Below are 12,142 nucleotides of genomic sequence, written 5' to 3'. Positions count from 1 at the left end.
AGTGTACTTGCCAAATGGGGGAGGGAGACAGTTCTGTAAAATTGTGCAGGCTCTGGCTTTCAAGAGTCTGTCCTAGCAAGCATGCATCTCGGTTTTATCAGTTAGGCCTTGATAAATGTATCATCCAACCACTGAGCCATAACTGAATTTGTCAGATTGGTTTGCAAACAATAACCGTCAGGTATGGAACATCACCTACATGTACATACTTTGTATAGCATGGGTTTAAACTTGGTCATGTCTCTATATATGTGCCATTATCATTGCTCCTTGGAAAAAACTACAAGACTGAGCATTAGAGACGTTAAATAATTCACCTAGTGATCCTCACTTTACAAAGGGCAGGAAATCCCAAAAGTCAGACTCCAGTCTGTGTGGTCCCATAGCTTTTTATTCTTTGCCTGTCCTGTAATCTTCATGGGATTTATAAGAGATTGTGTTTGTCAACCTCCTGGTACTCATTAAATGATAAATAAAGTATAGGGTTCTTCCCCAAACTGAGAGTTTTTAGTTCTGTGATGGCAGGTGTTATTTTTTTTTTGTTTGTATATGGTCAAAGGAGATAAATAGGACATTTAATTCAATAAAATGCTTACCCCTCTATGAATGTGTGGGAGACATCAGACAGACAGACAGACACACACACACAGACACAAAGTGGAGGAGGGAGAGTTTTAAGAAGAAGTAAATATTGTCCACTTCCTCTGGCATGACAAGTTGCTTATGATCTGGGTAAGTGGAAGCCATTTAGGAAAGGAACCCTGTATATTGGCTGCATTTGGTTCAAAAGCATGGAAGAGTGACTAGATGGCTATTAGATGAAGACAAATGGGACAGTTTTAAGGTCACTGAAATGGAGTATCATTTTCAATGTATGAGTAACACTTAGCAGTGTGTCCTCACCCAGGAAAGATAAAAGTAATGTTAGATTGTGACTGTAAATTCAGTGTGGACCGTTCTGTGAGGGCTGTTCCTGCTCAAGGCTAGTGGCGAATTTGCAAGCCTCTGGGATAGCAGAATGCGTGGATTCTGCACAAATCGGGGACAATGAGCCAAAAAAAAAAAAACCCTGCATTAACTTGGGATGGGATGGAGGACTGTTCAAATGTTAGAATAGATTATCTGTTCAAATACAAACATAGTTACTGTGACTAACAATAGCCATGTATGCCAGCTGCATTTAAAAAAAAAAAAAAAAGGGGACAGGCCATTAGAAGAGAAGCATCTGCTGTATATAACAGCAGATTACAGGAAATGAATCTAAGGTAGATTCTCCCCAGGTGAAAAAAAAATCGGAGACAGTGTCTGAGGAGTAGGTGATATTGACTGGTTAATTTAGATACTGTAGGCATGATGGGTTTACAAGGTGAACCACAGATGGAAAAGGTAGAGCTAACATTTCATAGGAATTTACAGTAAATCGATATTGAAGACCAAGCAAGACTAGTGCACTTTTAAGGGCCCGGTCAGGTAGAGATCCACCCACTATTCTTTGTGCTTTCCTGATTCTGGTTACCCATATCCTGGCATGCACATGAAACTGAGACAGCCAGCTGCCACCAGGCTAAAGAACTGCTAACCACTGTTTCCTCCCTAACTTTGAAATGTTGTTTGTATTCAAATTCTGGGCTCTCCCCATCTTAAAGGTAACCTCTTTCAGTATTCTGATTTTCTCTCCCTGGCTCCCAGTGCTTGGGGGTGATGGTAGGTAGCCTGGGGCACCAAGGCTCTAGATGGAGGATAGCTGCAGACCAACAGTAGGGGGAAGCTGTAGATAGGGCTTCTGAGTTCTTGCATGTGTGTGTGTGTGGGGGGGGGGGCATGTGTATTGGTGCATGTGTGTACATGCTTTGCGTGTGTGAGCATTCTCACGTCTTCCTTGTAGGCATGCAAATGGGTCCCATAGCAGAGCTTGGGCATCTTCCTTGATCTCTATATATTGCTGAGCCTAGAGCTCACTAAGTCACTGGTCTCAGCTTCCTGAGTACTAAGAGTACAGAAGCCACCAAACCTGCTCACTTTTATGTGGGCTCTGGAGATCCACCACTCACTGGTCTTCATGCTTGCACATCAAATGCTTTTTTTATCCACTGAACCCATGCCAGGCCCTGGCCCCTGTTTTTATTGTGAATCAGGGGGGTAGAGGTGTGGCTAGTTTGTAAGCCACACAGACTTAGCACTTCGAAGATTGATATTTAAGAGTTTCCCTTTGAATTGATTTTGCCTGCTGTCACAATAAACAGGATAACTGAGTTATTGATGAAGCAGAATAAAGATCACTAGAGAATTTCCATTCCCCATTCCCCATTCAAAGTTTTGCACCGAATACTCTTAGAAAATGGTATCAGAAAAAAAAAAATCTTTGTTTTGCACATAAGAAAAAAAAAAATAGTGGAGTGAAAAAAGTAAAAAAAATCAACCTAGGATGCTGTGTGGTGACTGCACCTCAACAGAGCTGTTTCCAATGCCTTCTATGTTCATTTATTCCTTTGTGTGAAGGTGAGAGAACTTATGAGTCTATTCTCTTTTTCCACCATGTGAGTCCAGAATGGAACTCAAGCCCTTGACCTGCTGAGCTATCTATCTCACCAGCCCCAGGGCTGTTCTGAATGATGCTCCTCTAGAGTGTTATCATTCCAGATGGTGACTGAGTATTACTACTACTATTGATGATGATGTTGTTAATTAATTAATTATAGTAAGTGGTGCCAGGTATCACCATAGGAACAAAACTTGGCAGTTTCCTGGGATTTTTGCTCTTTGCTTTTTCTTTAGATGGAATGTGCTGGGTGTCTGTACGAATGTGTTCAGATGATTGTAGAACCTGAGGAAGCTATTTGTTGTTACTGATGCTGTTATTGGTTCCTTTATATAAATATATACATATGTAATTTGATTTTCTGGAAACTATCCTAGTTTACTGTGTTAACCTAACATCATTCTATAGAAAGTAATGATCATATTTGTTGTAGAAATGTTACACTCATTTCTTTTCTTCTTTTTTGCATTTTTTACAGAGATAATGCCCTGTGTTAATCATGTAAGGGCTTATCAAGGGTTTGATTGCAGAAACTAAAATTCTCTGAATAATGAAGAAAAATTAGAAAGTCATTGAGGATAGAAATTGTGAAGTCTGTAGGCATCTCAGTGCCCAGTGACTGTTTTCCCCAGCGTAACTGTTCACAATTCCACTAAAACAATCCACAGAGCCGTCTTGAATGCTGTTGGACATCAAGGAACCGATAGCCTTTATTAGAGAACCAAGTTAAGTCTGGCTTCTTTTAATTAGCAATGAGCATTTTTGAAGCCACACACTTACTTAAACGTACAGATGGATTCTAACAATATAACAATGAAATATATCAACAGAGAAGTCAAAAGCACAGAGGCGCTGTACCTCAAGGACAGTAGGGAGTTTGTCATGAAGGGCTTTCCTTTTTCCTCTACTTTGCCCAACATTTGTGTGTTCGTATGGAGTTGGGGGCAGGGGAGGCCATATTCTGTAGTTGTGAAGTGTATATCACTGGATAACTTGGAAATGCACTGTTATTTTGACTTTTGCTTTGCTTGCTCATATAGTCTGGGGCATTTGCTGGCACACACTTCACAAATCACCTGTGGGACAGCTCATTACAAAGGATGGGGGAGTTGGAAGTGTTTGTGCTAATCAACAAGTGCTGGGCTTTGCCCTGCTGAAATCGAAGCCTTCCCCTTAAAGCACCCAGAGCTATGCATCATTCTGCTGCAAATTGCGTTTCCCTTTTAAATCAGAGTCTCGGGAAGGCGGAACCTAGGTGCTTCGCAAGCTAATAAAAGCCAGACGTCTTTGGGGGCTTGCCTTTCAATTCATTCCTAAATGCGATACCCTGGGAAGGGGGGGCCTGGTTCTGGCTTTACAGGATGTGTCTTCAGTGGTGGAGAGCCTGGTGTGCCCACCTCTGCTTATTTGTATTCTGGTGCCATAACGCCCCCTCCTCTCGCATGTCTTTGTTCTATTAATCTGTGAAACAGGGCTCACCTTCTGATTAGTCCTTGGAGCTTGTTTCTATTAATCAGTCTGCAAAACAGGTTGACTGGGGGACTCCGGGGCTTTCATTCAGAGCTTAATGTGTTCTCCTTGTCACGCTGTGGCTCAGGCTGCAAGCTTTGCCTTAAACAGAACCAGGCCGTGAGATTTGGGGTTTGTATGGCGATTGCATTGTTAAGGAAGAAACCAGTTTGAAAAGGCAACGGAAAAATCCTAGTGTAGAACTGCAGGCTTAGTTTTAGGAAGGGGGCATGTTTGTAGATGATATAACTGACGTCACCTAACTCTGAGCCACAGTAAAGTGCTTTGTAGAGTTGGCCAGAACAGAAAATGAGACATTGTCCTTATACCCCCAGAAATACTTCGCCAAGCAGGGATTTCCTATTAAGAGAGTTTTTGTCTATTTTGATACTTACCCACAGCTTTAGGTAATTTATAAGAAAACTCAATGATGTTTGTGAGGTTTTGTTTTTTTTTTTTCCTACTTTCCTCTCTCCACCTTCCCTTGTGCCAAACGACGCTGCCATGCCTTAAAATTATTTTACCTGTCACACAGGGGAAATTCTGTCTCTCAATTTGCTTCATTATCAAGGGACAAGGACTGACCTACCTGTGGAGAGTGAGTGGGTTAACAGAGCGATGGTTATAAATTGCTTCATAAGATGTTCATTATCCTCCTTGTAAAAATTCGCCTAATGTGGACGAGGCTGGGACTACTGCGAAAGAAGTCTGATGTGCGGCTTTTCCCAGTGTCCCAAGCTCTAGGAAAAAGACTTTTCCAGTAAAAATCGCAAGTATATTTAGCATTCATTGCTTGGGAAATAACTGCATCCCCCCCCCCCCCATCAAGTGAATGCAAGGAGCAGATTCTGATTTTCAAATTAAATTTGTCATCAGTGATAAATTTAGTCCCGTAAGATACTTTAATAAGTGCTTCAGTGTGATTTATTGGCTGTGTTAGTTAACATGCTATATTATGTCTTGTGCAGAATTTTAGCAGAAGCAATTTCTGACTAGACCTCTCCTTGATTAAAATTTAAAAATGAAAGTCTCATTTTCGTCACGCCGGTAATTATTTTAGGGCTAAATTGGAAGGTAAGCACACTGTAGCCCTGTCATCATTTTAAAAATAAAGACAGAAAGGGGGAAGAGAGATGTCAAAATGTGACGGGGAGAGCATTGAAAAGATTCTACTTCTTTCTGTTTGGACATCCTGTATTCCTTTGTGTGTACGCAGAATGTCTAGGCTGTTTTATTGGCTGGGGCTTAAGATGCAACCCTTGCATATATAATCGCTAATGAGTGTCAGGATTCAGCTGCTAATTTGAAAGGCTTTGTGGCTCTTTCACCCCAGACACTAGCAGCTTCATTAGGCACTGCTTTGTCCAGCCTGACCTTTCCTGGCCTGTGGATCTCAGTTAAATACCAACATTGCACCAGCCTCCCCCCCCCCCCCCCCCCCCCCCCCGCTGACACACACATACGAGAAACAGCCCAGACTAGCTCCTTCAATGCAGCGCTTATCAGAACCTGCTACTGACATAAACTTGGATGCCTTGTGGCTTGCCACATAATTAGGATTACCTTCCCCCAGAGAGGTCCTATTTACTTAAACCCATGGGGATGTTCGGCTGGTTGGAGATTTGAATTTTAGAGCAGTTAACAAATTTCTCGACCGTCTTTTTTTTTCTTTCAATGCATTATTATAAAGTATAGCTTTCAAAATGTGTGTTCATATCTGATTCTGTGGAAGCAACAGCCAGTCATCTATTTCCTGGACTAAAAATGTATTAACATCAAAGATGAGAAAACGAAGAGGAAAGGCTAGTTGTATCTTTTTCTTTGGAGTTTTGTCTTCTGGAAATCATTCTCCGAGGCAAAGCCTGTGGGATGCAGGTGGAGAGACTCAGTGATTGTTTTTTATTTGTATAAATAGCCTGAGAAGTAGATGAGGGCTGTGACGTATCACACTTTGGTTTGCTCTTATTGTGTATTTTTTTAGTAATATTCTTCTCTATTCTTTCCTTATTGTTTCCAATTTCCAGGGGAGGGGGGAAATATCTTGCTTTTGCTTAAAATTTTACCCATAGTTAGTTGGAGGGGTCTTTTGACATTTTGTGTAATTAATATAAACAAACAAATGAGCGTCAATAAGCTTTCTCTCATCAGCCTCAGTCTTCTGAGCCAGGTCTTACTTTGAAGGGGTTTGAGTTCTCCTTCATTTTTAGAGGGAGTCATGAAATTAGGGATGGGAAAGAACTCTCTGATGACCTCACTTTTTCCAGCCCCCTGGCCAGTACATCTATCTCCCTTCCTCTGGCATAGTCTCTAGTGTTCCATGAAGCTTCCTGTGAGATAATAAGACTGTGGAGGACACTTGGGAACAGGTCCCACAATCCTTGACATGGGACGTGCATGTCAGCAGACACGGTAGCCATTTCTCCTGCTCTACAGGAGCCTGTGCATTCTTAGGTTTAGTCTCTTTTCTTGCCTTCTTTTCTGTTGTTGTTTGTTTGTTGTTTTGTGAAATGGGGCTTCTCTCTCTAGCCCTGGCTGTCCTAGAACTCACTCAGCCTGATAATGGGAGACAAGTTGGCCTTGAACTCAGATCTGTCTGCTTCTGCCTACAAAGTGCTGGGATTAAAGGCACATGCTACTATTATTGCCCCTCCTTACTTTTCAAACCCCCAGGACATTTTCCTTTTTTGAAATGTTGGTCTGTGTTGTGAACAACATCAACAAAAAAGACACACGCATGGTTTTATCTGTTTTCCCATTCAAGACAAGAGCACTGTTGAAAGGTTTCCTCATTATTAGCTATATGTCTTAAGACCTGCATATATGCTGAGGGTACATGAATTCCACCTATGTATGGGTTTCATAAATCCTTGGCCATTTCTTAGAGCCTGTATTTGGCTTTAGATAAATAGAATGAAAATCATTCAAGTTCTTAGTTAGACAACTGTCATGGTTAGTCTCACTCAGCCTAACCATTATCGGTCCCATGATATTTGTCCATTTATGAATAAATATCATGAATATTCATGAACCCATGCACTGTCAAAGAGCTAGAACAGTGACATAATCATTTTATTTATTGACATTTTCCTGGAGAAGCTCGTGTCCCTCTGCCTTCGATCCCCAAGAGTACATTAATCTGCCTTATTGTTTTCTTCCTTAGCTGTTTCTTTTTCTTTTTTTTTTTTGCTCCACACATTGTCTTTGCAACTCCTCCCATGGGTATTTTGTTCCCCTTTCTAAGAAAGACCAAAATGTCCACACTTTGATCTTCCTTCTTCTTGAGTTTATGTGTTTTGCAAATTGTATCTTGGGTATTCTAAGTTTCTGGACTAATCTCCACTTATCAGTGAGTGTATATCATGTGTGTTCTTTTGTGATTGGGTTACCTCACTCAGGATGATATTTTCTAATTCCATCCATTTGCCTAAGAATTTCATGAATTTATTGTTTTTAATAACTGAGTAATACTCTATTGTGTAAATGTACTACATTTTCTGTATCCATTCCTCTGTTGAGGGACATCTGGGTTCTTTCCCTTTAGCTGTTTCTTATAAGAAGGCACACATGTATTTGTGTGTGTGTGTGCAAGTGTGTACACCTGTCTACACAACTTATAGTTATGGGTTTTGAAGTCTTCAAAAATGATATTGTTGTGGTTTCATTCAGTTACGGAAATCTAAGCTTGTAACAGATTGAGCCTTCCACAAATAACTATGGAAAATTCTAGGAAAACAGAAGCTAAATATTTGGGGGACTGTGGCTCTAATTCAGTAGTGGAACACTTGCCCAGCATGTGCAAGGCCCTGGACTCATCCATGGTAGTGCAGTAATACTAACCATAAATAACTGTCTCAGACCTTTGGAGAGATCCAGTGGGGGAAGGGTGGACCTTACAGGAAGCTGCTGTTGCTGTGAAGTGCTCCATGTCTGTAGTCTGGGCCCTGGCAGTAGCCACAGTTACTGGAGTTGTGGTATGGCTAAAATTCCAACAGAATTCATTCCTTGTGGCAAGAAGAGCTGTTTGGAAGAGCTCAGAGTAACCAGAACTGCCAGAAAGTAAGGAAGAGCCCCAAGGGGAAGAAGATAAAAGAAGACACAAGTAAGAGGATTGGCAATTCTGATAATAACTGTGATGTTGACGATTATGGACCCACATGTATGGACAGACTGACAGCATCCAGATGCAGATTATGAGCTAATACCACCTCAGCTGTAGCAGAGTTGGGAGTTTGGTTCTGACCAAGATAACTATCTACCAAAATAAATTATAGGCCTGGCTCCACAGGTGATACTTAAAACATCCACTAGTGTTTGACATTTAAAGAGTCAGGATAATTTGACTCTCTTTTAAAGGAAGAAACATCATAGGCCAGCCTTGAGATGAAACATTATCAGACAACATTTTAAAGCATATATTTTAACTATACTAAGTAAGAACAGAGGAAACATGTTTCTAGTGAATAAAATCTAGCAATGATATAAGTAAAATAGAAAATTAAAAACTAACCAGAAACTTTGGAATGGAAGAAACGTAGTATTTGAAAACATTATTCACCTATGGAATCAACAGCCTATCAGCTAAGAGAAAAAAGATGAAGTGAACCTGAAGCTATGTTAACAGAGCTATCTAATTTAAGAAGAGAATTACTGAAATGATTACCAGCTTCAAAGATATGGGATGATAACCAGAAGTCTACGAGAGTGATTTGAGAACTATAGTAAAGGGAAGAATTTGAAAAGTAATTCTCCATTGAGTCCCCTGACTATGAATCACATCACTTTACATATAAAGAGGTACAGTTAACTACAAACCTGAAAATTATAGACCAACTATGTTTAGGCACAATATAGTTAAATCATGTAGCATCTAAGAAAAAGGAAACTGTGAAATATGTAAGATTAAAACAAATTACATATGGGAGAAATTATTAAAGTAGCAGAGTTCTAAAATAAGAGTTTTAGGTATTGCATGAATTGCTGTGGACTAGCTTTAAATACATTATAAAATGCTGCTAAGGATGTAGAATGTGATGTTTAGAACAGCCACTAAAGAAGTAATTCAAAGAGGTATAATAAAAAAAGACAATTGATTATCTAAGGTTATTAGAAAACAAATGTTAGCTAAAACACACACTTAGAAAAACATTTCAAGTATAAAGATGCACTCTACATAGAATACACAAGGGGGCGGATGTAAATGGATTGGACTGTACAGGTTGATACAAGTGGTAAGCACAAGAAGGCTGGAGTGGCGTCGTGACTATCGGGCAGAGTAAATTAAGAATTAAGAATGTTACCAAAGGTAAAGAGGGGCATTCATAATGGAAGAAAAGGAGTCAACTCCTCAGAAAGACACAATTATCATAAGCCCATATGTGCTTAACCTTGGACCTTAAAAATATACAAAATAAGCAGTTACAGTGTTGAAAGAAAAAAAGATAGTCTCACAATCATAATAAGAGATTGCAACATTCTTCTCTCTTTAATTTTAAAACTAGACATATCCAAAATAATAAATAAATAAATAAATAAATAAATGGCAGATAGAGCCTCTAAACAACAGGACCAATTGCCTCGAACCAACAGGACCAATTGCCTCGAACCAGTCAGTATTTGGAGGACACTTAAAATCTACAGAATGTACATCCTTTTGAAATGTATATGATTCTTTGCCCAGTCTATACCATGCTGGACCATGAAATAAATCCCAGTAAGCCTAAGACTGAAACCATGCCAAGACCTTTCACTGGGTATAGTGAATCTTAGTTAGAAATCAATAGCAATAAGATCTAATTACTACCCAACCACAATGCTTGGAAATTAAATGGCATGCTACTAAATCAAAGAAAAATCTTTAGACCCTTTTTGAAATTGGATGATACAAAAGTGCAGCACATGACAATCTGTGGGATACAGATAAAGCGTGACTTGTAAGGGAACTTCTTTTTTTAAAAAAAAAAATTTAATATTTTTTATTACGTATTTTCCTCAATTACATTTCCAATGCTGTCCTAAAAGTACCCCATACCCTCCCCACCACCTCCCTACCCACCCACTCCCACTTTTTGGCCCTTGGCGTTCCCCTGTACTGGGGCATATAAAGTTTGCAAGTCCAATGGGCCTCTCTTTCTAGTGATGGCCGACTAGGCCATCTTTTGATACATATGCAGCTAGAGTTAAGAGCTCCGGGGTACTGGTTAGTTCATAATGTTGTTCCACCTATAGGGTTGCAGATCCCTTTAGCTCCTTGGGTACTTTCTCTAGCTCCTCCATTGGGGGCCCTGTGATCCATCCAATAGCTGACTGTGAGCATCCACTTCTGTGTTTGCTAGGCCCCGGCATAGTCTCACAAGAGACAGCTATATCTGGGTCCTTTCAGCAAAATCTTGCTAGTGTATGCAATGGTGTCAGCGTTTGGAAGCTGATTATGGGATGGATCCCTGGGTATGGCAGTCTCTAGATGGTCCATCCTTTTGTCACAGCTCCAAACTTTGTCTCTGTAACTCCTTCCATGGGTGTTTTGTTCCCAATTCTAAGAAGGGGCATAGTGTCCACACTTTGGTCTTCATTCTTCTTGAGTTTCATGCGTTTAGCAAATTGTGTCTTATATCTTGGGTATCCTAAGTTTTGGGCTAATATCCACTTATCAGTGAATACATATTGTGTGAGTTCCTTTGTGATTGTGTTACCTCACTCAAGATGATGCCCTCCAGGTCCATCCATTTGGCTAGGAATTTCATAAATTCATTCTTTTTAATAGCTGAGTAGTACTCCATTGTGTAAATGTACCATAATTTCTGTATCCATTCCTCTGTTGAGGGGCATCTGGGTTCTTTCCAGCTTCTGGCTATTATAAATAAGGCTGCTATGAACATAGTGGAGCATGTGTCCTTCTTACCGGTTGGGACATCTTCTGGATATATGCCGTAAGGGAAATTCTTTTTTTTTTTTTTTTTTTATTAAAGATTTATTTATTTATTTTATGTATGTGAGTACACTGTAGCTGTACAGCTGGTTGTGATCCTTCATGTGGTTGTTGAGAATTGAATGTTTAGGACCTCTGCTCACTCCAGTTGGCCTCGCTCTGGTTGCCCCGCTCGCTCTGGTCAACTCTGCTCGCTCAGTCCCTGCTTGCTCTGCTCCAAGATTTATTTATTTACTATTATACATAAGTACACTGTAGCTGTCTTCAGACACACCAGAAGAGGGCATCAGATCTCATTGCCGGTGGTTGTGAGCCTCCATGTGGTTCCTGGGATTTGAACTCAGGACCTTTGGAAGAGCAGTCAGTGCTCGTACCCACTGAGCCATCTCACCAGCTCAGCCTTTACATCTTTAAATATGTTCTAGGCAGCACAATAGCTGGGAAACTATTTTTCATGTTGTTGGCATCTACCTTTTTGTCTATAACCCAAGTTATTATTTTTTATGTTTTATCTGTGTTGTTCTTAGCATTAACTGGCAAGCCCACATGGCCACATTTTTATGGCTTAGCTAACTCATGGTGGTTCTTCTCTCTCCTCTCTTGTATGTTCTTCTTCTCACTGTTGTATATCGTGACCTATAAGTAAGGGAACTTCTTAATGCTCCTGTTTTTTAAAAAATGGCATGTGCGAATTGTATATAGTACTGAGGTTAAAAGAGCTTTTCACACATGTGTATAATGTACTTGGAGCACTGTTTTAGTTACTTTTCTACTGCTATGACAAAACACCATTGATGTGTTTATGAAAAGATAGAGAGGAGATATGCTCTATGGGGGTATTTCCCCCTGAGGGACCAGCCATACAAGAGTGTTCTGGCTATTTTTGTGTCAACTTGACACAGCTGGAGTTATCACAGAGAAAGGAGCTTCAGTTGAGGAAATGCCTCCATGAGATCCAACTGTAAGGCATTTTCTCAATTAGTGATCAAGGGGGAAAGGCCCCTTGTGGGTGGTGCCATCTCTGGGCTGGTAGTCTTGGGTTCTATAAGAGAGTAGGCTGAGCAAGCCAGAGGAGGCAAGCCAGTAAAGAACATCCCTCCATGGCTTCTGCATCAGCTCCTGCTCCCTGACCTGTTTGAGTTCCAGTCCTGACTTCCTTTGGTGATGAA

The 12,142-nt window shown here is 40.4% G+C and overlaps 1 protein-coding gene across 3 annotated transcripts in view; it reads left to right on the top strand.

The window, feature by feature from the left end:
* Positions 1 to 12,142, top strand: part of Mpped2 (metallophosphoesterase domain containing 2) — a 174,430-nt gene that overhangs the window by 98,824 nt on the left and 63,464 nt on the right. The gene's annotated exons all lie outside the window — the stretch shown is intronic.

This window comes from Mus caroli, unplaced genomic scaffold (genome assembly GCF_978045245.1).
Source record: "Mus caroli unplaced genomic scaffold, Mus_caroli_1 scaffold_2, whole genome shotgun sequence".
NCBI classification, from domain to species: domain Eukaryota; kingdom Metazoa; phylum Chordata; class Mammalia; order Rodentia; family Muridae; genus Mus; species Mus caroli.
Note: the sequence above shows the minus strand (reverse complement) of the source record. Positions and strands in the feature narration are given on the sequence as shown.